Below are 25,978 nucleotides of genomic sequence, written 5' to 3'. Positions count from 1 at the left end.
ACAACTGCAGGTGGCCTGCTCCAGAGCTTTTAGTTTTAATAAACCATTTCCTGCAATTTATGTCTTCACAATTCTGCATGGTATCTTGTTTCTCTGTTTAGTGCACTGAACTCTCTATTTCAAACCTTAAGGGTCTGTTTCACCATAATTACTAAATGGATTGCAAGATGCAGTTGCTATTTTCCATTTACAGACATAGTGTATGTATTCATTATTCACCCAGTCATCTGTTTGAATTCTCTTCTTAGCTTACAACATCACGTTTAAAGTGCTGTTTCCATTTTATCTCGTTCAAATGACTATTTTGCGCCTCTTGCTTCTGCATTTAGCTTAAACAAGTGTATTGTCAAGGGCTTGTATGTAAAAATGTGTTATTGTTATGACATTTTATTCATTTTTCTTCGATTTATTATAAGGAATACTTTCTCTCTGAGTAAAAATGAGGTAACATGATTGAAGGCCAAGATTTGAAGTTGTAGCCATAATCCTGCACCCTTAATATTAGAACTATTATTTCCAGGAGTCACTCCCATTGCTATTGAGGTAAGACAACCATCTTCCACTTGAGCAGTGGAAAAATGTTAAGCATCTTAATGTTATATAGCTTTACTTCTGGCTGCACCGATTCAGATGTTTCAGTAGATAATGTAGTAAGAGACTGCTTTATGTGCACTAGATATCAAACCCTTAATAAATGCCTGGGATTTTAGGAGACATTTCTTATGTCTCTTTTCCTTTGTGAAGGATGGTACAAACTCCATCAGAGACAGTGTGGAGTTTCTTTATTTGTGCTACTGAGTTCACATAATCGATGTCATTTAACAGGTGTTCAGCTTCTGCTACAGTGTCATCAGACAGTCTGTTTTGGAACCTGGCCTGTAATAACCAAATGTGAAAGGGAGTTGGGGACAGCACAGTAAATTTTAGTGTCACTTACTGAGCAACACTTTGGATTTTGTAGACCAAATAGGAGAATGAATGAAGGAAAATCAAATGAGTTGAATATAGAAGAATCAGAATATAGAAAACAAATCTGTAAAGAAAAATTAGTGCAATTACTTGAATTCTGAGTTGCTTGTTTCTACTAGGTATGAATACAAAAATACTTAAGAAATATTAGAACATTTTTAGAGGAAATTTAGTGAGCAACCAAACAGTAGAATTGACTGTATTCTCTATGAGCATAAAACAACATCAGAGGCAGTAAGTGTGATGGATTTAAAGGAGAAAAGGCTTTGAAGCAAGGTTTATGAGGAGTATAGCAGGAAGAACAGTTCTCTCCATGTTGCTTTTGGCAGAGAATCTGTTTGAGAAAAGAGAGCACGAGGCCTGGAACTGGGCTTCAGTGATGAGGTCTAAATTGCAGCAATTTCAAAAAGAATATCCTAATGTGGGAGATGTCTGAGCCAAAGAGCTCTTTATTTACTTTCTAAAGCCCCTGATCAATGTTTAGATGGCAATATAGGGTCAACTGACAGTGCCCAGAAATCACATGGCAGTGTGTCCTACTAGGGTCTATTTCTTCCTTTCTATCTAAGGCAAGTCAGGAAAACCCACCTGCATCTATGAAGACTGCAGAATACAGATACCATTCACTGGGATCCGTTAAGGGCGTGAGGGCTGGCAGAACAGGGCCAAAAGGGGAGATGAGGGAGGAATAAGTAATTCTTTTTTAAAGAAAATGAAAGAATGCTCCTGCAGTTATTTTAATACCAAAGTTAAGTGGGCACTAATCATACAATACTGGGCCTCATCTGAGATAGTAATTGCAGAAAATGATCAGAATGCAGCAGTGTCCTCACATGCTAATGAGGTCAGGTGGACCTTTCAGGACTTACAGCATCAGTAAACATATCTGCAGTAAGAGAATAATATGACATTACAGTATGCACAGTAGTACAGACATTATTTAGGTACTTTTCTGTGTACTTTTCCATGATTTCATTGTGGAAAAAATGAAGCTGGGGGGGGAGAAAATCTGAAGGACTGTCTGAGCTGTCAGGAAACAAAACATCGCAGTGTTTTCTGACCCACTGAATGTTCTATTCCCAGTTCTTCAAGGTAATTGCTGTATGAGAACATCACTTTACATTTTGTGTATGGAAGCAGGGTGTAACATTAGCAGCAGAGAATGGGGCTTGAGACTTTGGCTGTAACACTGGCATCTATAGTAATTAATTTTAAGCCAATGCATGTTAATGGCTTCCAGTGACCACTTTAAAAAACAGGAGAAAAAAAAAGCAAATTGTCAGGATAAAGTCCAATAACTGAAATACAGCTTACTGGTAAACAACCTCTGAAGTTCTGTAAACAGCTTGAAATAATTCTTATCAAATTTGTTCATCTTTGAAAGAGACAGGAGGTGGGAGATATTTTGTGGCATATGTTTTACTTAGGTTCTCAGAATTTTGTTTTCTGTTAAGTAAGAAACTGCCCTCAGAAAAACAAAATAGTGAAAATAGTGAAAATTGCCCAAAAGAAAGGGAAAAAACTCATTTTGAACAGTAGTGGCTTGTAATTTGACAGCATGCGTCATTTGTGTTATTATGAGTGAGTCATAAATAAGAGGCACTAAAAGAGGTATTTTTCAGAATGTTTCAAGGTAACAAAGAAATTACCTCTGAAGAAATGGTGATAACAAGATAACAATCCATTGAATAGTCTATGGCAAAACTTACCTTAAATGTTTAATGAAATTTATTCATTAAGAGTGCTATTTTTATGAAATTTTATAAATGAGATGTAAAGGCTGATTTCACTTCATTTTCGTTCCTGTAAGAACCAATTAAACTGCCTTTAATGGAAGTAGAATCAGCTTTGTAACTACAAAAATACTCAGAAACCTTGAGTTTCTGTACTCTGATCTTACTTCTGCCAGTAGAGTTTGACACTCAGCCACCTCTGCCCTCTTGATTTTGATTCACGTCACCATGAGGCCAAGCATAGTTGTTAACAATAGTTTAGTTTCATTATTTTGTGATAGCTTTTATTTATAATGGAGCTTTACCCAGGTGTGGGCATAAATTAGATTGGGGGGGGGGGGGGGGGGGGGAACTGAAAACTTCAGAATAATAGCAGTGATATTTTTAGCCTGGCTCTCTAAAGAAAGGAGGAGTTCTCATCTGCACTGTTCCTGTGTCTGTTTGCTCCCACTTAACTGTTTTAATTTTTACCCTGATTGCTACCAAATCAGATAATAGAACGGACATCTAAACAATAATTAAGTCCTCATGAATTTTGCAAAAGTCAATTCCTACATAAAGGAAACTTTATAGTTCTACTTTTAGCACTATGAGCTTATACTTTGCTAACTTCCAGGTAACCCCCAAAGCACAGACTTTTATGAATGCCCAGTGTTAGCGAGAGCTTGCAACCCTCCGTGAGAAACAAATCTGTAGGCAACCAGGCATCAGCAGAATTTCTCTTCATCCCTAGAAGAGAATCTGAACTTGGTTATATGGCAGAAGTGCTATGTAATAGAATTCTCCTGAAGTTTGTGAATATTAAAAAAAAAAAAAAGTAAAAAAAGAGCAACATGGCAGAATAAAGCAGCAATATCCATTGTGACAGCAACCATGCACAGGAATAGAATAAGTTGAGGAAAACTGAGGATTCAATGAGACAAATAAAGCTCTGTGAATGGTATATGTTTAACCAACAGAGAATCAAGTCAGTAATTTGCATCTTACTGTTGTTCTGCATTATTGAATGGGCTTCATTGTTTCTTTGAGTGTTTACTCATTATTAACAGTAAAATCTGCAATAATAGCAGGCACAAAACCAATATAAAGTGGGAAAGAATGAACTTGAACAAAATAAGTAGGAGAACAAAATAAATCAAGTAAACTGAAAACAAGTTTGAGCTAGAGGAGGAAAAAAAGCAATTATTTGTGGAATAACCCATGATGTTAATACACAGAAACAATGATTTGGTGTTGCTACTCAGCAGTGAATAATGCATTATAGCACCTATCCTGCATTTCTGAACATGGGAGTTCTTCGCTCTGCAGATTTTTCTGTATGACACTTCTCATAAATACACATTATGAAATGAAATTTCCTTCTTTATCAGATGGCTAAAACAGTGGGATCTGTACACTTGCCATGACTGCTCTGAGAGAACGGTCATTTACGGTCATTTACGAACTTCTTTTTCCTAAGGACCTGATACAGTAGAAGCAGCATGGCTGTAATTGATGGACTCGTTAGAGAACCAAAATATTGGAGTACTATATCAAACTTTATTACAGATCTCCAGGCTGAAGCATGCGTCATCGTTCAGTTGTTTGTTCTTTATTTAGCCCACCAGTCACCTGATGTGATTCTCATTTCTGCATTTGTACACCAGCTAGCGCTGTAGAAAGCAGGAGGAGGAATGGGCTGGTCTCTGACAAGGTCTGCGTGCTCCATGATAGCTGTAGCTGGAGCATTTCCATGGCTGCTTCTGGTAGTGTTCTGAAAAATTCACACACAGTCTCATCTGTACTGTGTGATTGTAAGTGATTGTTGTGTTCTGTTCTGAAGAGTATTTTGAAATAATTTAGTTGGATTATTTGGGGTTTTTTATTCATCATTTCTTTATGTTGCATGGATGTAGAAAAATTAAAGATAGCAGGAAAATGGTACAGGTCTATGAATTTTCTTCTGGTATTATACACTGTGTACAGTCATCAGACTAGTCTTGCGTGTGAAATAATTACCTATCAGCTACATGACAAAAGTGAGGTTGTTAAGACCTTTATATCCAGCTATCTTGGAACTGGGGGAATTATCACAAGTAGACAATGTGTGTTTTTCCTGTTCTTTGCATTTGGGGATATCAGTCCCCATAAATAAGGGAATTAAAATGTGAATCTGGTCACAGTGAGGTAGAGCCCAACAATTTGAGTTGTAACTATCTGGACAAGCTCTGTGACATTTGCTAATTTCTGTGATAGTAAAGGTGCAGCTAGAGAAAGCCTTACATTACAGCCTGCAGAAAGACTGCAGGCTACTTGCATTGCTAGAATTTACAATGTTATTAGAGCCACTGAGCTTACTTCATTCTCCATGTAATTTTCTCTTTACATCTCTCTGTCTTTTGTCATAACTCATTAATTGTCTTTCAATTTTAAGTTCATGGCCCTGTCCTGGTAAAATTTGGGGGTTCATTCATTCGCAAGATTAATATTTCATTTTATGCTGGTTTAAGATTTATCGGTGAATATCAATGGCCTTGGCTCTAGCATAGTAAGTACCTCTTAGGATGAAAAAAATCTGTCTTGAGCATCTGACCTCAGTAGGTCCTGTCTCATTGCCTGGTTCTTTCTATGAGAGGAAAATGAATGAGGCAACCAAACAAAAAATATTTTCAGTAATGACCCAAACATTTAAGGCTGAACATCCTGCTTGGAATGTCTGGATTTAATTCCAAATCAGCACCTGAACTGAAGGAGATTAATTCAAGAACATGATACAAATACCTGATTTATTAGGTATGTTTAAAGGTTAACTACAGTGGATTTTGTAGTTACTGGTGGGTTTCTTGTTTTTTTCTGTTGTTGTTTTTGCCAATGACTACTTAGTTCTGGATCAAGCACTCTATCATGCTGGGACTTGTATTCCGTATGTTACATAGGTTATTACCTTTGCTATAGTTTTATATTATATTTCTCCCTTCCTACAAAAAAATTTATATGGGTAGTTTTCTTTGCCTCTCTGATAGGAGATTCTTTCTCTGCAAGAAGAAATAGATAAATGAGATACTGAAGATGTGGATAGTAGTCACTACCACTCTAATAATAATTTTATTTAAAAAAATTCATTTACCTTGAGCTATCTTGTGTAAAAAACGTAATGTAGCCATAAAGCACAATAGAGAAACATCATTCATCTTCGAGTTTCATTCATATCCTTTTAAAGGCAGTGGCATACAGATTACTGAGAATTCCACTGATGGAACCATAGCATTTGAATTAGGGATTAAACATTAGTGACTTAATTTAAATAATTTTTGGAGCATCCTGGATTTTCCAAGACCTTTCTCATATTTTTGCTTAACTGTCAGAGAATTTTGTTTATAGATTGTTGACATTTTCAAGAATATTTTTGTCATTATATTTGAGTTTTGATTGCTGCATCCTTTCTAAATTACGTTTTCCAGAATTTTGTTCAGTCTGATTTGGCTTTGCCAGCCACCTGCAGAATGGTTGGTTTGGGTTTCTGGTTTTTTGTCTTCTGTTTATGCTGATTGTTAAAATGTCAAGATTTATTTCTGATTTCAAAAAGAAATTTTGCAAAATCTGAACTTGCATTGACTGACATATTTGTTTACTAGCCAGTCTATCGCTGGACAGGTTAATGTGGAGAGAATCCTCTCAATAACAAGTCTCTAATATACTTAAAGGGATCAACCAAGTATCCATCGGTTGGGGCACTGGCAAAGAGGTTACACCTAGCCTGTGAGATGATGGTTCTCACTTTCACTGCAAATCTCAATAACAGCAAAAGTATATAAAACTCAAGTTCTTCTTGGGTTGTACTTCATACTCTATGCATTTTTAGAGCAGTTGTATCACATTTGAAAATCATATTAAAGGACTGTGTAATTCAGATGTAGCTTACAATTCTGTTTGCAGCAAGTAGAATGCAAATTGACTTACCACATCCGTATGGGCCCCAAGAGTTAATGGTAATATCATCAGGCATTAGGTTACAACATCCTCAGTACTGAAAGCAACAAAAATGTCTGTTCATCATGAAAGTGATTGAAAATTTGTTTTAATAGTTACTAAATTTATCTCCTCTGCTTAGAATCGTATTCATCTCTTAACCCTCATGTTTTTTGTAATTTTAGGAGGATGATCTTTCTGATTTTTATGAGGTAGTATAAAAGGAAAATTTACTGAACAATTGTTAGTACTATGTGTGTATATATATATTTACTACTTTGCTCTTGTCTAAATAAGTATTATTTCAAACTATTCAGATCTTACAACTGCCAGCTACTTCATGTCACTACTTCATTTATCATTTCCTCTCCAAGTAATGTTCATGGTGTAATGACTGTACAATTTTGCATCTGAAGTAATAGGGTTGAGACAAGGGAAGCTATTGTTCCCAAAGACATGTTAAAAGCAGAGTGAAAACACATCAGGTGTTTTCCAGCTACTACTTACATGTTCCCAAGATACATGACAAGTAGAAAAATCTCAGTTCCACCACTGGACATAATATGTATAGAAAGCATTGGGGAGAGGAGTTTTTCTCCTAAATTTGAGGGTGGCAGTGGGGGGGAAGCGTTTTGATATTTAGGGAATTATACAACACCATAGTTTTGAAGGTATTTTTGGAACACCAAATCTGGAATCTGTGGACTTCAGATACATTACTTAGATAAAAACTGTGCTATTTTGAGAAAGCTTTAAAGTGTACTGTATTCCTTCAAAACTAAACTACAGGTTTTCTGTACCTACTGTAAGTATGCCTGGCTTCCTACCTGAAGTCAACATCTTTGTATATGCAAATGTGCCTCACTGCTCTTCTTATGTCTGTCAGCAGCACTTTTCCCTCTGACTTAACTTGGGAGTTGATCTGATGATGTACAAGTACCTCACTCCCAGCCCTGTAAATTCAGGGTTTCCTGACAAGTAACGTTTAATTTGGGTAATAATACTCTCACAGACCAAGAGTGGTGGCTTTGCATTCTTTAGACTTACTTAAATACTCTGCAATCTTGTTCAACAACATCTTGTCATTTAGACACCAGTGAATGAGCATAACGTTTTGTCACAGGAAGTTTTCCATGTGATTTGGCTGTTGTCTTTCTGCTGATTCACCCATTATGTTTAAGTATCATTATTTTGATATAGTTGGACTGTGTACTCTGTACACATTTTCAGGAAATCTGTCAAATGTCATTTTCAAGTCATTAAGCATGCTCTGCAACAAAGCAGGCAGAATTATAGAGCAGTGTGGCTTTTCAGAACTCCATTGTAAAAGTGTCAGAATTTATTCTAGCTTTTGAATGTAGGCTTATCTTTGAACAGCATCCTGCTGTTATGATTAGTGATTGCTATCATGAATAAAATCTCTTTGGTTTCAGCAAGAAAATAAACCAGTTTATATATAGAACCCACTATTGAATAGGACCTTAAATATTTATTTCCTGTTCTTCTTGTGAAAAGATCTTCAAGGTGAAGCCTTTCATCTAATGAAACAATTCCAGCAGTCAACCCCAGGTCTTCAGGCAGTTATGGTTTTACAAATGAAAGTCAGTAGCAGATAGCAAGTAATTAATGTTACTTGTCTAAGTAAAAATTTGCTGCAATTCTTTGACTTGAAAATATAATTTTGTGTCTTACTCTGAGCTTTGTGGTGGTTGCAGTGGCAAGCAACATCAACCACTGTTCCAGGCTGCCAGGGAACCCTGTGGTAAATGGCTTGACTCACATGTTACAAATGTACCACCTGCTGTACTTACACATATATGTGTCTTGGGATTTTTAAAAACAATAGTCCTGAGGTTGAATGTTTTGACATTGGTGGACCAGTAGCTCCATAGGATTTGAGAAAACAAGTATGTAAAATGTGAAGGTCTAGTATATTTTTATAAATGGAAGTCAGCGTTATTTTACCTCTGAAAGTAAATTATCAGTTTCTCAAAAGTAGCCTCAAGTGCATCAGGAAAGGTGTTGGGCACTCTGTCAAAATTAAATACAGAGGAAAAAGGAGGCAGCTTTTACTTTTTAAATAGTTTCATGCAGTAGAAGGAAACTAGCAAAGAGAGCAAGGTCAACAATCTTCATCTCTTTTTTATGCCTGGATATACAGAATATATAGGAATATATATATATAGGGAGATACATATGTGTGAAATATGAGGAGATGAAGCAGTTTAACTCGGAAATTGTGAGTTTTCTTATATTCTGGGTCACCTTCCCTTCAGGTTAATATGACGTTTGCATGAGCTGAGAATATTTTCTGCTGGATTTTGGCCATGAATTTCCTTTGACAGCTCACGTATTGCACTATTCGTTTGTGCTTCAGGAGTTCAGTTAAGTCGTTATAAATTTCTCTCATGACAACTGTATGTATTACAGTACAGAGCCAAGGAGGACAATCTCTTCCCTTGCCCAGCTGGCATGACTGGGCCTGATGCACCCTAAAAAAGATATTCTAGCTGTCTACCAAGATAGCTGACTCCTTAAAGCTGCAGTGTTTTAATTTCAGCCATGCATTCATTTGTAACCAAATCCTGATCTATCAGCTCATCAAGTTAGACAACTCTAAACCCATTCATAATTAGGCAAGTTCAGATCTCTGTAAATTGGTATTAGTGAGGTTTTTAAGCATCGCATTTTCTTTTCAGGGCATATTTAAATACTTCCTAATAGATCTATAAAGTCATTTGTTGCAGTACTGTATACAAAAAAAAAAGCCATGTAAATGACCAAAAGCTCAGTGATGCTTATCCTGTCCTTTAATACCAACTTCTGTCCCAGTGTGGTGAAAGAGAATCCATGGTTGTCTCGCACAAGAAAATACTTGAGATGGGTTAATGTTTTTCTTTAAAAAGGTGTTTGTTATGTTTGTTAAAGCTAGATGCCAGTATGAATTATACAATCTACTTGCCTGAACTTTTCTAAGATAAATTCTTTCTAAAGTGGTTATACTGCTATGCAATTTCTCTTTTCATTTTTAGAAAGGAGCAAGAGGAAATATCTTGAGACATGAGGAAATGTTCTCGAGTATGGTTCATTTCTGGGAACTGTTCTTGAGAACATTTAATTATGAAAATGTTGCAGTGTTGCGAGGTAACCTTTTCCTGAGCTCATTTCTAATTTTCTTGGTTTTCAACATGCTATCTAACCTCAAATCTATCCTGCAAGCAAATTAAGATAATTTTATTACTGTCCAACCGTTGGAGAAGAGTCACTATGTTTTATCACTCTAACATGCTGAAAGCTTACTTCTCTCATTCTCTTGTGTTTTCTCTCCTAGATCAAGCAGTCTGTGATTTCTTTTTCTAAACTGCATGATTTTCAACAATTATTAATTTAACCTTATCTTCCTTAGCTGAATACAATTTCTTAGGTATGTCAGTGTGCTGTGGAATACCTCTGTAGGGAAGAAGAAGATCATTCGCCCTTAGTAAAAAGACTGGAAATTAAGCTATGCACAAGATGCTGCAAATCCAGAAAGCAAATTCATGGTAGATCAAGGAAGAGAGCTGAAGTCTCTTGCGACTCAATAAACCATTATAACTGGATTACATCTTTTACTGCATTTTAAACAGTATCCTCAGAATGATGCAAAGTTCTAAAATAGCTTTCTTTAAGCTGCCTATTCCAACATCTAAATCATTTCCTGAGGTACTGAACCCAGGAAAAACTGAAGTTTACAATTCCAAAACTCTCATACTTCAAACAGAGCTTCAGTCTCTTGAGAGTATTCCTAAATTAGAACTACGTGTCAGTGTAGGATAGTTAGCTGTTTTCCTGTCACCTGCTCTTTCAAAAAGTGGCAGCATTGGTTGTAAAGCTTCTTTCAAGTGACTAATCAGCCACCTATTTATGTGAATTAATTTGTCTGTCTGCCTTATTTGTACACTGCTCAAGTTTTTAATTCAGCATATATTTCAGTTGACTTAATGCTATTGGATTTGGATAAGATTTTAGCATGGTAATGTTGCACCTGTATTTTTCAGTCACTACTTGCTGTACAAAATTTTTAGCAGCAATTTTCCAGTGTTTTTCTGGGGGGTGGAATTAAAGCTTCAGTGTTCAAAACTATTGCTAAGGCACATCAAGAAATCTGTACTTTATTTATGAGTGACAGAATTACGAGAAGTGCTCTATTTGAAGCAGCTGACGAACTTGTGATTTTAACGAAGGAACGAGGCCTTCTACATCCTCCAGTTCTGTGTCTTTACAAATACTCATATACAATTTCTTATGAATTAACATTTTATTCAGTTTTATCAGTATGTCTTAATCAGTATGACTATGCAAATCTGTGGATACATTTTGTTGACTATATTTCATTATATGGATTTGCATGTGCAAAAACACGGCCTTGTTCCTGGCATAGTAGTGACTTGATTGCCTGCAGCTGCTGAATTTGCATTGTGGTGATTTGTTTAAAAAAAATAAAATAAAAATGCAGGAGCATTTATTCAAAGTTCATAAATAGCTTCTAGTTTTCCATTTAATGGCAAATGATTAGAGCATGGAACTGTGAGACTTCATTTGATATAAGTTTCTGGAGATCCACATCTTGGGTACTATAGCAGGTTTCATTTGCTTCCATTACAGCATGTCTCTCGATATCCCTTCATTTAGTTTATGACACTTACAAGACACTGTATGATGTGCTATTCCCTCTGATTAAGTTTGTAGAAATGTGTCTCCATGATGGAGATGAATTCGTTTTGCCTCCTGATCATTCAGGAAACCTTTTTCTCCTTCCTTTATCATTGTTTCTTGTTATGCTTCACTGGCCACGACTTCACTAGCATTTTATACTATTTTTTTTAACCCTTTCTTTCATGTAAATTTAACAACTTTGAGTACTGTTTGAAACATTTAAACCTACAAAACTCTTCAGTCCAAAAAATACACTGCTAGGAAAGAAAAAAAGTTATTTGCTTTCCACAGAAAGTCATTTGTCTAAGTGTTAAAATTCTAGAGCTGGAGAAATTTTGCTGCAAGTCAGCAGTCAATAAAGAAGTGCTTGTTTTAAATGTTAAAATAACTTCTTAGCACATCAGAACATTTGCGTACATTTCCAAGAATCAGCCCATACACGCTTAGCAAATGGTCAGTTATACATGACAAGTTCAGTTTCGGGCTCAGAAGAAAAATTCTGGCTTTTGACAATCTGCATTGAAAAGCATTCTTAGCATCTGCTAAGTATCTTGCAGATCAAGAATTGTTTAGTGGAGCTCAGCTCGACATGTGTAGTAGGGCAATACCACAAGTCCAGCGCTGATATTACTGAAGTTGACTTCTTGGAGTTGAAACTGGAAGTCAGTGTTTTGAAAGAGAAGTTTTAATTTGCATCTCATTTAGAAGTATTTTACTGTCAATAAAGTTTAGTTCATTACCCACATAAATGGGAATCTGATTCCAAATTGTGCATCACAGCTGTATTATATATTTCAGAAGAAAATATGTTTCTTTCTTAAGCTGGTGTATGACAATATTGCCCAATGAAATTTGAGAATTGAGCTGCAGAAGTATCAAAATTTGTTATCTGGAGTGATTCTGGGATAAATCCTTGGTATACACGTTTACTTCTACTTTCTTCTTCCCCATTTATTTAGCTTTTTACAGAGAAAAACAAAAATGTTATGTTTGATTCATCAAAGTACTTAAATATGTAACTAAAATTAGACCCAGTTAATTAGTTCCATTTAAGGCTGTTCTACTCAAATTCATCAACTTTTTAGCATACTAGTGTTATATTACTAGATTGGGGCTTTGAGCAGAGAAAGAAATCTGTATGGAAATTATTTAACTGCATAAATTTTTTGTTTGTAATTCAGAAGCCTCCTGCTATGTTCAAAGCCAAACAACCAGGTTCTTTGAAATAATTAGTTGGGATGCACACATTCCTGAAGGAGTCTGAGCTGTTTAATCATGCAGAAAATTGCTATCTGGTGGACAATAGGGAAAAGGCATGACAAATATTTACTATTTAAAAAATGCAGGCAATTATGGCTAGACAAGAATAAAGCAATGTAGTTAACTAATGAGAAGAGCAGGGCCGCTTTCTGACTTGCACTAAAAAGCCTAGCATTTAGCTAGTATAGACATCGTTACCTAAAATATTTTCCCTGTTAGATTTAGGCAGTAAAATGTTTTGTTTAAATGGCAATTTTTTAATCATCTTATTCTTAATGTGTTCGGTCTGTAAATAGTGAAATGCTATTGCTTGGTAATGAGATGGTGGGCAAGTTAAGTTGGCAGTGATCTGCAAAGAGAGTATGTGCAAGTTTGCTGCTGATGCTGTTTCTCTGACTAGTTGAGAAGATGCTGTCTAGAAGGTCCCAGTGCAGAATCTTTTGGGAGTGTTCCCTCTCAATTGCACATCTTGTTTGTACCACAATGCATTCAGGGTGTGTGTGTATACACATGCATCAGGAGAGTGAGGAAGCCTTCCAGATGGAGATTACTTCGGGCCACTGTATGGCCCAGAAAATCAGAACAAGCACTGCAAAGCACTGCAGTTATATAACAGTTCCTTGGCCTAATGTTATTTTATTGTTGCAGCGATCTAGAAAGGATGAGGTGTGTGATTTTTGTTTTGTTTGTGGGTTTGTTTTTTTTCCCCCCTACTTGGATGAAACATTAACAAAAGAGCATTAAAGTATTTATTTAAACCTAGGAATGTAACCAACATAAAGACTTAAGCAGAATGAAATATCTGTCTGGAGTAGAGAAAAAGACTTGAAATTCAAAGTGTCTGATGAGCTACATTTGAGTCCACTATCAGATTTATTAAGGATGTAATTAGAGTTTTCCCCAGTTTGGTTGATTAAGAAAGGAGATACAGGTAAACTTCTATAGCAATTTAAAATACAGTAGTCAGGATGACTGTATGTACCACTTGTCTCACGTTAAGTGCAGCCTGGTGTCAGAAGTGCACAGCTTTCTTGTCAGAGTGACAGTGACTGTGGAAAAGCAAGAGAAGGGTTACAGAAATTTGGCTCTGAATTAACTCCTGATAAAGTGTTTATTACTGGTTAGCAATCTCATGTTAGCTCTCCTTCAGTAAAATTCTTATGGAGGTTAAATGGAAATGCAACATTCTTCCCAAAATAAGGCAAACACCTGTAGCATTATTCAAGACTGGATATTCGTGTTCTCCCTGAACTGTCTACAAAAGGGTAACTAAGAGCTGCTTGATTAGATGACCCTCTACAAGAGGGACAACTACATACTACGTTCATAGATAGGGTGTGGTACAAAAGAGTATTTATATTGTGCTACGTTGTCCCATGTAAATTTATCAGCTTGGACGTCAGAATTATGCTCCAGTGACCAGTACCAAGTGTCTGTAGGACACTTAGTTCTGATCTGCTGAGACAAAAATTGTATCTTTGAAAGTAATTCTTGGTGACAAATTCTGAACAGAAATCCAGATGTCTGATTGTGCAGCGCACATGTGTCACGTGTGACAACATCTGACACATTAGATTTCTCATTATCCTCCCCACACATAAATCTGTTGTATATGGCAATCTGCATGCAGAAAAGGACATTGTGGAAATGTATGAGTAAAACCATAAGTTGTAAAGTAGGACTTCCCCTTATAGTCACTGTGAACAGTTCTTACCTGGAATTGTTATATCTCTGTTGACCTTGAAAATAATTCCAACAGCAGGGAGAGCTGTTCAAAAAGACCCTGACAGAAATTATTTGCTTCCAACATGTAAATGCACATGCACAGATAAAGTCACCTTAAATGAAGGGTAAAACTCTGGCTCATGGTTATGCAGTGATAAAACTTTCAGGTTTTAATCTTACAATATAGGCCTTGGAGCATTGTATAAAAAGATAATATGAAGACAAATAAAAGTAACATTTCTGGAGCAGTTAATGGGAAATATAGGCCATGCCCTGTGTTATAGAAAATGTGGTATTCTATGTATTGAATTTGGCAAATGGGTGAGGTATAAGAGTGCATTATAGCAATTAAAAGATTGAATCCATGTACACATTGATGTAGATGTGGTAATACAGTCTTAGGCAAGTAATGTAAAGGTGTCTGACAAGTCTATCTTGTTTTCCCATACAGTGATAGGATAGCTGAGGTCCGCACTGGAAACAGGGGAGGAATGGTGTTTGCCAGCCTTATTTACAGACATCACCTGAAAAATGGCGAGACATTTTTTTTCAGGTGGCACTACCTTTTGGCCATCCACAGGAATACTTTATTTTCCCTTATTCAATTCCATTAGCAAGATAGCAAACAAATTAATAGCTTGTAAATAATGTTATCTGTGGAGCTGTTGAACTGCAATGTAACTTTGCATTTTTTTTTGTTCTGCCTGAAAATTTACAGGTCCTCAGGTGATAACTTTCTTTAGACTTGTAGCGAGTTATTCATAAGGAGGACATTTAATGCAATGCCATTCAAACACGTGATGACAATTGTCTATGTAAGGAAGCGTTCATTATTGCTATGGTATGGCTCATGGCAGTGAAATCTGGTGCTTGTGTTAATCAGCTTTGCATATTACGCAGTAAGTATCCCCTGCCTCTTCCTGATTAGAGTTCAGATTAACCATGTAAACATGCAAAGAACAAATCATCCTAATTACAATGTATTTAGAAAGCTAGGGAGATAAGTTGGTATTTGCTTTTCTTCTATTTTAGAATTACTCTGATAAACAATATATGGTGTCTTTTTTTAAGGATAGAGAAAGTTCAGACTGCAGATGCATCTGGAGTGCAAATATCTGAACGCTATCAAAGCCAGGTGTTGCTTATTGCATGAAGACTCTACATGATATTTTTTAGTTACATTTCAGGAAGGGTTTGTGTCTTCTTCAGAATGTTAAAACCAAAGTATGTTGGCAGTCCCCAGTCTTCACTGTGCTGCTACATTAAATTTTCATTTTAAATGGCATTTCCTCTGTTTATCTAGGATTATTATTATAATATAACCTTCATTATTTTTTATACTTGATTTGGATTTATCTTCCATTTCATGAATGATAAATTCCTACAAGGTGTAACAAAATCATAATTATAGATAAGCTAGGTATAAAATTAGGACTAGTTTGAAGGGTGAATCACAGGTGTTGCACAAGCTGTGCTCTTGCTTGCTCCCATATAGCACACCATGTAATGCATGCAGTGAGTTAGAATTCACTGGGCATGCTGTTTCAGGTTTGCCTGAATGTGATGTTTCAGGTTTCCCTGAATTCTTGAAGCATTCCCAGCTCTGCATATGTCTTGGTTTAGACAGGTGGAAGAAGAGTGGTAGTTTTTGGTTGTGGAGGTTTTCTTGCCATTTAACTTGCATTCTCAGCTGTCATGCAATGATCAATATTGTCTTTGCCTACAATGCTTGAAAGACTTGCTTTCTTGTTCTCTTTCTACTATAAACAGATCTATTTTCTTTGGTTAAGATTCTAAGTAGTTTGTTTTCCACCACTAATTGCTCCCCTCTCTCATCTTTACTTACTTTCAAAGTCCACACTCTTTGAAATAATAATAATAATCCACTAGATGTATTATTCCGAAGGACATACAAAGTAAATATGAAGTAATTCTATTCCCTTTTTGTGTACAGATCTCCTAGCAGTCTGCAGTCAGAAGGTTCACTCCGAGCTGCTGGAAACATTACATCTTTTTTCCTTAGCATTCAGCAGACTTGTAATTTGTTGTTCCTTGTGTACAACATTTTCGATATTCTGTGAGAGTTAGCTTATTAACAATAAAACATCATCTGTTTTTATCAAAATTACATTAGATCTTAATCTTTCATTCCAAATACTGTGCCAGTTCCTCCAAATCCTCTGCGAAGTTTAAGCATAACCATTCCCGTCAGTCAACATTCTGCTAAATCTATTAGCTAGACAGAGCCTAGAACAAAACTTTACAGGTCTTACCTAGTTTGCTTTGCTTCACAGAACAAATAATTTGGAGTTTGTCTTTCCAAAATGATGTTTTTAATGAGCTGTACATTCATATTGTGGAATGATTTCACCTAGAATATATTTTCTTCATTTATTTAGAATTGTGGTTTGCAAGACTGTGACAAATACTTCCTGAAGTTATGTTGCATCTTTTTCTTTCAGAAACATGTTGTATGTTGGAACATACAAGAAGAACCTTAGACTTGGCTGAGGGCAAACTGGTTCTCAGTAGTCAAAGTTGGTTGGATTTATTTTTTTCTTACCTATAACTTGAATAGGTATAAATTGATTTTGATAACTGTTTAGTATCTTCTACTCCTTAAGTTAATTTTATTGGTATTCAGCTCCAGACAGTATTTCTTCCTCTGTTTAAAGACTTCTGGTCTACTTCAGTTCTCCTAGGTTGTAAGTCTCCTCCAGGAATTCCTGAAGGGGATGGGTAATACTGAAAGACAGCTTGGCTACTTCCTGAAGTATCATAATGAAATTTTTTATGACTTTTCTTTTTTAAAAAAATAATCTATCCTGGTGTTAACATAAATTACATCAAGCATCGGGTCATCACAAATCAATTTTGCAAAGAAAGTTGCGTTGAATATTACTTCAAGAACTTCAGTGTTCTGTGCATTGCCTCTGCTCCTCTGCTACCTAAGACTATTTCTGACCTGTGAATTTAGTACACATAAATTTTGCATTTTTGCATACCACACTACCAATGACTGCATCTGCTCCCAGCTGCTCTGTAGCAAACACAGTATATGCAAACAAAAAGGTGTACCTCCAGTTTTCTCCTTTTTGTTGTACAGAGATGGCAGCATGAGACTCAAGCACTCATGCTTTGTTCTATGTCTCATGTAGGGGAAAGATGGTGAGCCAAAGTACTTTCATTTTCAATAAAACTCTATAGTAAATTGTGCATCCTTAGTGTCAGCCTCTCACATGGTCTTCCTCACCAAACTTCCTTTTCCTTTAATTTGTAGAAGTCCATATTTTCATAACATTACTATTGTTCTTATACCACTCTCATTTTATCATCTTCCTTGTAACTGAAATGTCCAGAAGTTGGTTAATTTGTACTAGATTATTTTTCATCTTTTTATTTTCATACCATTTTTCTGTTTTTCAATTTAGGAGAATCCATGGCACTAACTCAACTCTATTGGAACTAAGACAGTGTTTTAGCGGCTTCTGATTGACAATTTGGGCTTTTAGACCAAGGTGACAAGGAGAAATGCGCTGTTTTTCTTCTTACCCTAGGTGTCTGTCACGCTGTATGTGTGGAATCTTACCCCAGTATCTATCTCCCTTCAACACTGGAAGGCGTATTTGCTTCATAATTTGTTTATTTTTTTAACTAAAGCAGTTATTGGAAAAAGTTAATTGCAGTTGTTGTTTTATATTTTCAGTTATAACTGTGAGCCAGCCTTTCATAGCAATTAATGCACAGTACTTCAGGAGTGTTGTTTCTGGCTGCAGCAAACAATGCAGCACTGGTGTATGTCCATTTAGCAGGTTAACTCTGTAGCCATGAAAGTTGGAGGGCTTTTTTTTGTTGTTGTTGTTTTTTAAAATATATTGTGTTAAGCAGCACCTTGTTAGCACTTGGAAAGTCTGTATATGTTAACTTAATGTTAGACTTCGGGCTTCCAAGAGGAGGTTCACTGTTTTGTCATAAGGAATTGGCAACACAAGGCTCCTATTTCAGTCTTGCTCTTGAAATAGTAGTGCTCCAGTTCAGAACTGGACCTTCTCTTTCCTCCATTGTATTGTAGCAGACTATCTACAAGTCAGCAAGGGGACATGGTACAGCTTCTTAGTATGATATTGGCCAATACTGGATCTGACTTGTTGATGTAATACTATATTTCAGTGAAATTGATATTATTTTATCTGACATATAAGAAATTTCACTGTTTTTGTTTCATGTCTATCCTACTTCTTTGCCTAAATCAGATCTTTTACATATATGTATGCATGTAAACAAGATAACACTGGGGGTCACTGCTGTGGTAATAGTTAATATAATACCTTTTCAGAAGGGAACATAAAGCAAATGTAGGAAATGAGTTGGCAGTTGTCCTAACATAGGAGTATGACTCTAGTAACTCAACTAAGCATAAAATACTGCTTTTTTGAGTTTGAGTAATGAGGCTGTCAAGTCACAGATATCAGTAGCACTTCTTACTGTGTGCATATGAATGCTTTTCCATTAAAAAAGGCAGATTCTCTAATGAGTCATGAAATCATAGCAGGTCTAGAATCAAGATGTAATTGCTAGGCGATCTGGCAATCATCTTGTATATCTTCTCTTTCTTCTTGCTGTGCATTCTCACTGTTTTTAGTTGTGACTGAAGATTTTTGTTTATGATTCTTGCTTGCATCCTTCAGAAACCCTCCCTTCATATTTTAATTTCAGTGTAGGTAATAACACCGTATCACTGACATTTCCTTAACAGTGATGTTTTGACTTGTCACATTTAAAAAAAAAAAAAAAAAAAAAAAAAAACCACCAGTGTCTCTTTGAGAATCCTGGATGCCATATTCTTTCAGGTACCAAAAGCATAAATACTGGTCATGCACTAAGACATTTAATTTAAATTATTAAGATGTCATGTCTCTTACCTTTCTGTTCTTAGAGCATAGCATTTGAAAGCATTGGAATTAAGAACCCAGATTTAATTTTTTTCTTACAGTTGAGACTTAGTAAATGAATGATCCCCACTTTCTTGCTCAGTGTGCATTCTTGGAATGTGTTGCTGTCTGCAGACTGCAAGGAGCCATAGCTTTTCAGGAGTGGTGAAAGAGACCATTGCAGCCTAGAGCACTGAGAGGGCGTGGTTTGATTCACAAATCGTAAATTTCTATTCTCTGAAGTGTCCTCAGCATTGTTGATATCCTTTCCTCTGGCCACATACCCAATTCTATTTACTGACTCACTCAAATTGCAGTTCCATGTCATGACTTGGATTTGCTGCTACTGCAAGTTTGATTGCTGCTAACCTAGATTAGTAGACCAACACTAAAAAAATCTACTGTTAAGGTCTTCACTGAGCCTTTGCCTAGAGACTTGGAATACACCAATACATTCCCAGAGATGTATCTTGGCAATAAAATCAGTGCCATCAACCAGGTAATTAAGTTTCTTCTTAATTTAATCTTAGGAAGAGCTTCCAGTGAAATGAGGCCCATAACCCAGTAAACACTTATCCAATTCTTTCAGCTCTCCTCTAGTGCTTGGTGCAATGTAGTATTTAGTAGTTTTTTCTGAGCTGGAAGTGGGTTTCATGTTCTCTAATACACATTGATATTGAATATACAACCCTGTATAATAATAATACTTATATATAATGCATAATTCTGTATGCTTCTGCACAGGGTGTAAACAAATTGGCCTGAATTATCTGTACTCCTGATCAAAGTTGCTGGAGTTCTAATCTAGCTCTCATTGAAAGAAATGAATGCTTTCACTGAGTCAGATTCAGTCATTCTAAATAAAAGTGTAGTCTTTTCCATGCTCATTTGCAGGTATTTACCCTGACATTCCCTTAATATACTTCAGGGGCGGAAATATCTAATAATTCCTAAGTTTTGTTTTGGGGTGTCAGTGTTATTTGGTTTCGAATCATTTTTTGTGTGTCAGAATTATGGAAGGTTCTTATTAATCAAACCTTCCCACTGATAAACACTGGAAAGAAACCAAACCAATGCAATATCTTCTGAATTATATGACTTGACTTGATAGCTGCATATCAGAGAATGTAAAGAACATTAAAAATAGTGCCACAATGCTGTTGCTTTGCAAGTCAAACAATCTACTGTGAAATAAATAGCCAAAAGGAATTTAAATAGAATTCTTCAATGTAGCAGTTCAGACAGAAAATATAAAGAGCATGGGAAATCCATTCTGACTGGTAGAATCTTCCTTAATGAAAATTGCTGATTCACATTCAGTGAGCAGACATCTGTGAAGATTTAGGACGTTAGATCTTACCAGCTGTTAATCATTCTTCAGCTGGTTCTCATTGCCTGTGGAGTAGAGTTGGCACAAAGTAATATATACCTAGGATTCAGGGACTCACAGGACAACTTTTTAAGCTTTTTAAAGCAAATCCACCGTTCTCAGAGTTTTGAATTAATATTCTGTATAGAAGGAAGTATAACTTTTAATCTCTAGGGAGAAATCAGAACTAGGAAAAGAGCAGGACAGATGAGCAGGGTTCCTTAAAGTGCTGTGGGAAGATTAGATGAAACTCCTTTCTCAAGAGGTACTTTTTTTTTTTTTTTTTTTTTTTAAGAAAGAGACTATTTCTAAACTAGGGAATCTGAGGCTGCATCCCAAGACTAGTTGTGTTCTCCTGCCACATCCCCTCTCCCAAGCTGGGGATAACTACCCAAGCACATCTTGTTTTTTACTTCTGTTTTTGTAGTCCTATTACTAAAAGGGAGTAACACACTTCTGAACGCCAGGGAAAGGAACTTCTGTTTTTAGCTCTTTAAAAAGGCTTAAAATGTAACACAAGCACAGAGACCTTTTTTTTTTTTACTCATTTCCATGATTCTTAGCTTTCTTTAGAAGCAAAAGTAGAGGTAAAAACGTTCTGAGTATTGAATCTCAAGTGAGAATCAGTCATACATGGAAGAAAAGGAAAGAAACTGATCAAGTAGTGTTTCTGGCAAGGGCCAAAATATGCAGCTGTTGAATACTGTTGTAAGTTCATTAAACCTTTTTCAGGTGAAGCTAGACCTCTTGCAGGCTGATGATCTGGTTCTTTTCACAGCATAGTCACTTCATTAATAAGTGAGCTTAATGTTCTTGCTAGGAACAAACCTTACTAGGAAACATCCATAACGTTTGTTTCGCGTCCTTCCTAAATTCTGTGGAACTTAACATAGCCCTACAAGTGTACAAAAGAAGATACGCTTTCCAAAAGCATCAGACAGGATTGTGAGCCAAAGGTCAGTTTTTCAAATATGACTTCTTAATTTTAGGAATAACCAAATCTAAGAAGCAAGTATCACCGTGTGGGGTCATGACAGTGAAAACATGGTGTCAGGCAGAATTCTTTCAAACTACTGTGAGCAGAAATAGAATAACAGAAAAGTGTTACATTCTTCTGCCTTCAAATGTGAGGTTGGTGAAAGTTTTTATAAAACAAGTTTACCATGAGACATTCAAGTTCTTCAGGAACTGAATCTTCAAGAACAAACTGAAGAAAAGATTCCTGTTTAAAAGGAGAATATACAGAGAAAGCTGTGTTAGGGAGAACTTGAGGATATAGCCTTTCTGACCTGCTCAGCTGTCCCACTAACATCAGAAGGTCCAAGGACACTTGAAATGATGGAATTTCTATAAATATCCAACCTGATTCACTGGGTGTCCTTCTAAAATGATAGTTCCTGTCTTGTGCTGCTCATTTGCAAGTTGCTTCTGAAAATAGGAGGCAGTAACAACTACCAGTCACTTGCCAAAAGACATCGTGAATAGGCTAGGAACAACTTGTAAAAGAAGACAAAACAGGGACCTAGATTTTAAAAAACATTGTCTCTGTTTTATTCGTATCTGTGACTGCGACATCTGATCTGCAGCTTGAGAATTTTGCTGTGATGAAAATGTCTGCCCATAATGAAGAAGAGTTCAGAGGTTTTTGTATGTTGTTTTGTGCTGAGAGAACTGGCAGCTGGCCACACTGCTCTCTTACTGTAAAGAGCCAAAAGAGAAAGCTGAAATTGTGCCAGTTCCTGTTTTTCTTTTGTGTTGTTTTTTTTTTCCTCTTCAAGTGCTGGGCTAAGCTTATTTTAAGCAATCTTTGTATTGTATATAAAAATATGTTGGAGTTATGGAGATTATCCTGAACACAAGCTTTCAGAATAGCCATGTTTATGTAAAAAGATCCAAAGCATTTCACAAACTGAGTACCTTGTCCTAAACTCTCAATCATGTGAGTACTCGATATGGAGCTTGTCTTCTACAATCCCTGAGACTTGTTCTATGCTGCAGGCCTGCAAGGGCAAGCCTACCTTGAAAAAAGTCACTTCACACAAGCCTAACAAAACTACCTACAGTGCAGAGAAAAGCCAGGTGGTACTACAGATATCTCATGGAACTGTAAATATGACAGAAGGAGATTCAGGTGGGCTGCAGTTTATGTTTGTATTCAGTGGGAACAAACATATGTTCATGTGGGATGCAGTGGTACCCTATGAGAAAAAGAAAAAAATATATTTAAAATGTGCCATCTTTATGCTCCTTTCTTGCTCTAAACTGAGATTTTTAACTAGGGAATGATTCAGTAACTTCTTATTGTAGACCAAGTAGAAAACCATCTGTCAGATGGTTTGCCCCTACCTAGTTTATACTCCTTCTAGTAAAAAACCACTAGTCTGTTTTCAAACAGCTGCCCATGCAGATACTAGTTCAAATTGGTGAACAGTAGATGTAAATGTATGTTACATAAATAAATGGTATAGTGGTACTTTAAGGAAGCTGTGACAAGGTAGACAAAGGCTTAATACTTTGAGGATCAGGAAAAGGCTTTCAGAGCTTTACTGAGAATTGTTTCTCCAACCATTACTATTATAGATTTTTTTTTTTTAAATGTTCATGCTTTGATGCAGTACTCTGTTAAAGGACTGTAGAATGGAAAGTATAAAGTAGGGATTTCAAATAGTTCTTTCAAATCTATGTTTTGCAGAGGTTACAGTGATAGCCAATCTACATTGCACTGATGTGACTGTGAGCTTCAATAGAGTGGTGTAGGGAAGAGTTGCTTTTAAAAAAAAAAAAAAGGCTATAAATAACAACTGGAGCTACAGATTAATCCAGACATTGTGATGCTCAGAGTTGCACTGTCAAATTCCAAGTTATTTGTCTCCACAAAACAAAATGTTGGCATTCTGTTTCACGTACTGGGAGAGTTCTGCCTCACAGCAGACAGAATGGTGAGAGCAAGATATCTGAGCTACACATCAGGGCATGACAATGATGTTAAATCCTATCTGTCGCTAGGATTTAGTGTCAAGTTTTTCTGTGTCTGTAAATGGTTTCACAGACCTTCCCCTCTCAGAAAGGAAGAGGCCTGACTATTGTACAATAGAATAGACAGTAGGCAGAATTCAAAGAAAACTTAGGATGGAAGGAGCCCCAGCAGGTGTTCTAGTGATAGTTCCTGACAGGCAGTTTTTGGCTATGCTTGCCAGAGGGTACTGACCAAGGAAAGGAAGAGAATGGTCCAAAAAAAAAAAAAAAATAATAATAATAAAAAAAAATCCAAACAGTGGCCATCATTCCATAGATGATCATTTACTGTATTATGGAGCAAAGCATGAGTAATACTGGCACAAATCTCACATTTAATTTGAGAGAGCCAAAGAGGTAGGAATGTCCGAACATGTACATGCTTCCTGTACACATTAGAGGCTACTTTGAGACAAACCTTTTGTTCTATCATCTATTCATAGTAGTGCAACTCTTACATAAAGGAGTTCAATTTCGATGAGCTGAAGAAGAGCACAGTATTGAATCACCACTGTATGGATCAGGCCAGTAACTTGTTTTCTGGTCCCTACTTCAAGGGTTGATTATAGTCAACCCTTATAGTCAACAACTGTTGACTATAAGGTGGTTCTCAGTTTTTCTTAGTTGTGCAATGAATCTTTGAGTTGTACTGTAATGCCATACTGGGACATTTCTGGGTCAGCAGTGGAGGCAAAATTTTAGCTAATGGGAGAATGTTACTGTCACAAAGCAAAAGAACAGTTGATGAGTGAGACAAAATATGAGGATCATATTCTTGGAAATATGCATTTAAATTGTACCTAAACTATTTACTTTTTCCTGTCCTAAAGCAAATGGTTTGAGCCCAAGTTAATTCCTGAAACCACCATTCCCTTGGACTTTACCTAGGAAAGGGAGCAAGCAGAATGTTGATGTGAAATTATGAGGAAACTGGAACTACAGAAAATATGTGATTTCATATTGGTTTGTGGACTCCACAGAAAGTTAAGTTGCATAAAGAGACCATAAGGAGAAACCCTGTTGTCTTATGTTTGGAGTCAGTATGGAAAAGGAAGGACAGCAGGATGGAAATGACAGACCAAAAAGCTTTTCCTGACACTCGTGTTGGATTTTCACACAGCTGTCAGAAAGTTAACCTTAAGCACATTTCACCTTTCAGCACTGTTTTCTATTTTCTTTATCCGCATTGACTTTGGATGGCATAGCAGCTCTGCTTGCTGTGTCTACTAAAACACATTACAAATTAAAAGCAAGATACTTTGTCATATGACCTCATGGTTACTTTTTAATGTTTGATTGTAATTAATGGATTTCCATTCCTTCCTAGTATGAATACATTCTCCACAATACTGTGTAAATCCCTCTGCCTATCCTTTTCTCTGGTAGCAGCTCCACAGTTCTTAAATAGATAGCCATGAAACAGAGAGCACTAGTAAACTATTGCCAGAAATTTGTCAATTCATCCACAACAGTAAGTTCTAGCAATTTCATAGCAAAACACCTTCAAAATCTTTATTTTAAGAGCATAGGAGCCAGATTGTGTTCAGGATGTATAAGCTTAAATTCATTTATTGTCAATGATAATACAGGAAGTGGAGGATATATTAACTATTTGAAATTCAGGATGTTATTAAATAGAGGAAATGGAAAGTTCCCTCCTGTTTTTGGATTTTTTGAGAAGTCAGCAGCGTAAAATTCATGTTTGATTTAAACATTATTTCTACTCAAGTGCTTAATGTGAAACTGAGTTGCATTTAATAACTTCAGGTTCATACAGGAATTTAAAATTTAAATGAAAATTAATTTAAGAGGCTTTTTCTGCCATAGAAAGTGCAAAGGTTAATGGTATGAGAAACAAAGGTCCCCACATCCTGATTAAACCTAACTCTCTCCCAGTCTGTTTCCTGTTCTCCACAGGGCATCATCACTTTTATTCTGATGTGCCAAGGTTACTTACTTTTGTTTCTTATTGTGCCTTGGGATAAAAATTATGAATCTGTTCTTGTATATGCAAAGCTTATGATAAATGCTTTGTGATTGTTTGGTTCATAAGGAGTGGAGGTTTAGGGTTTCAGTCCTTGAAGTCACAGATAGCAAAACCTTTGTAGCATTTTTACCAAACAACTTTGGTTAATGTGTTACTATTACTTTTATGGTGGATTGTGCATGCTACTCTCATAATTCATTACAAAAATCTTTAGAAATAGAGACATGATGACTCATCGATAAAAATCTTAAAATACGAAGATTTCTGTGCCTTTCCCAATTCTGGTTAGTGGGGAGGTTCTTTGTTTTTTTTTTCTCTATGAGCAATTTGATGACAGATTTTAACC

General features: G+C 36.2%; 1 protein-coding gene across 3 annotated transcripts in view; it reads left to right on the top strand.

The window, feature by feature from the left end:
• IQSEC1 (IQ motif and Sec7 domain 1) overlaps nt 1-25,978 on the top strand; it is a 365,521-nt gene that overhangs the window by 2,905 nt on the left and 336,638 nt on the right. The window lies entirely within an intron of this gene.

Source organism: Gallus gallus, chromosome 12, assembly GCF_016699485.2.
Source record: "Gallus gallus isolate bGalGal1 chromosome 12, bGalGal1.mat.broiler.GRCg7b, whole genome shotgun sequence".
In the NCBI taxonomy this organism is placed as follows: Eukaryota; Metazoa; Chordata; class Aves; order Galliformes; family Phasianidae; genus Gallus; species Gallus gallus.
Note: the sequence above shows the minus strand (reverse complement) of the source record. Positions and strands in the feature narration are given on the sequence as shown.